Consider the following 2,395-nt stretch of genomic DNA (forward strand, 5'->3'; position numbering starts at 1 on the left):
ACCTTTTTGACTAAGAGAGCCATGAAAGCAAAAAAATTGAAAATTTATTTCAGTGAGAGCCATATAATATTTTTAAAAGTGAATTCAACTAAATGTCAGTATAATAAGCCTCTGAATGTATTCTTTTAAATAATGTTGTTATAACACTCACCATTAATGCGACTTCTGGTGCTGCATGGATTTGCTGATGTCTTTGTAGTCAGGTTGGTACTTGGTGAGGTTAAGCTTCATGCAAGCGTTGAGGCTTTCATCCGTTAAACGTGATCGTATGTTGGACTTGATGTTTTTAAGATGTGAGAATGACTGCTCACATGCATACGTAGATCCAAACATGGTCAATACAGCAATACTCACACGCTGCAGTGTATGGTATGTGACAGGAAGCGCGTTCCAAGTTTTGAGAATCAGCTGGTCTTCGGGTTGGAGTTTTTTCATTTCTGTCCATGTGCTTGCTCGCCAACTCCGCTTTCTGTCGTGTGATTCTTTCCAAATCTTCATTCAGTGACTTGAACTTATTCACCCACATGATTATCTTGTCTTTATTCGGAAGATCATCAAAAAGTTCATTGGCTACATCCAGCATGAACGTTTTACCATACTCGCCATCTGTGAATGGTTTCCCGTTCCTCACTATTGCTAAAGAACCAGCAAAGCTAGCCGAATTATAGTCACCTTGCCCCGTCCATGCGCGAAGTTGCGGCTGGCTAGCTTGCACCCTGCTCAGACGCTCTTGGCACGCTTTCTTTCGGGTATCTCCCGCGGGGTATTTTGATGCAAAGGTGGCGTGGCGCGTGTCGAAGTGCCGCTGTACATTTGACCGTTTTAACGATGTAATTTTGTCATTGCAAATTAGACACAAGGCAGAACCCGCTGTCTCCACAAAGGCGAATTCTTCGGTCCATTCGTCCTGAAATGTACGATACTGGTCGTCTTTTTTTTCTTTTCGCCATCTTCTTCGTCGAAGGGTTAATTTTGAGCTAATGACCGAGACTGATTCAAAAGGGGAGTTTACCTGTTTTACCCAGCAACGGCAAACGTAGGCCAGTATCATCCAATTAAAATAATTGACAATTGCTCCTGCAGCCCTGAACAGGACATCCGCAGTGAAAAATCGATGGATGGATTAAAAGAAGTGAGAGTATTTTGTTTTGTCTGCGAGCCATCTGCAATCATCAAAACAGCCATATATGGCTCGCGAGCCATAGGTTCCCGACCCCTGGTATACATGGTAACAAACAAATACTGTTTGTAAAATGAAATGTGACTTCCCTTTTGATTATTGTAGGTATATTTTAATTTGTGAGTTTTTCCCAATGTGTAACATGTGTAAGCAGTTTATGGTGCAACCCCGCTCTTGCCTTAAATGAGATTGAATAGGCTCTAGTGCCCCGCAACCATAACAAGAGTAATTGGCACAGTTTCTCTTAACCTTTTGGCAACTACAAATATACAACTACTAGTATTTTTCAATTATAGTAAAAGTTGTGTTTTAATTTTTTTTGGAATATGTACCAGATTCTCTAACCCTAACCAATATGGGCTTCAAAAGACCTAGCCCATTTCATTGTTAATAAATATTCTTATTATATAATGATGTCTGGTTGTCACTAGGGAAATTAAACAGATTAATCAAAATGTCTGTTGTTGTGTTTAAAAAAGCATATCTGAAAGTAGTGCTATATCTCTGAGTGATGAATGAATGATTTTTAAACCGTTAAATAAATCAGCCTGTCAGTGTAAAATAATGAGCTTGGTGAAATGTAAATTAAAAACAAGTTTTTTTTTATCAGCATAGAGGTGAAGATCGTCTTTCATAAAAATCACAAGAATTAAAACGTTGAGTTGCACTACCATGGACACAGCGTATGGCTATATGTTTATAATCTAGGTGTGTGTACCTACACATTAAATATTTTATACATACAACATTTGTAATAAAAGCTTAGGATAAAAAATGTTCACAATGTAAAAACACCAACTGGTGGATAGAATATTAGTTTTTAACTTACAAATTATTGATTTATTTTATTGGCTGATGAAAAATTGTCTGAACAAAAGATTTCAAACCCAATATTATAAAATCAACCATGAAATAGTATTCATAGCTATGAAGTGATGGATAAAACAAGTGTAGAATCAGTAGATTAGTTAGTATCACATTTTCGATGTTGCACATTCATGATTTTGACATGTAAATTGTAAAATTTTAGTTTTAATTGATCAAGATATTTCCGGAGTTCGGGATGAATAAAGTTTAATCTAATGTAAAATATGAAAGATTACTATTCGCGAAAACACCCGATGGACTGCGTTATGTTCATTTACAGTACATTGTGTTACTTTTCGGTTAGACACGCCCATAAATGATTCGGGCCAATCATCTTCGTTCATGTTA

Source organism: Stigmatopora argus, chromosome 11, assembly GCF_051989625.1.
Source record: "Stigmatopora argus isolate UIUO_Sarg chromosome 11, RoL_Sarg_1.0, whole genome shotgun sequence".
Lineage (NCBI taxonomy): Eukaryota > Metazoa > Chordata > Actinopteri > Syngnathiformes > Syngnathidae > Stigmatopora > Stigmatopora argus.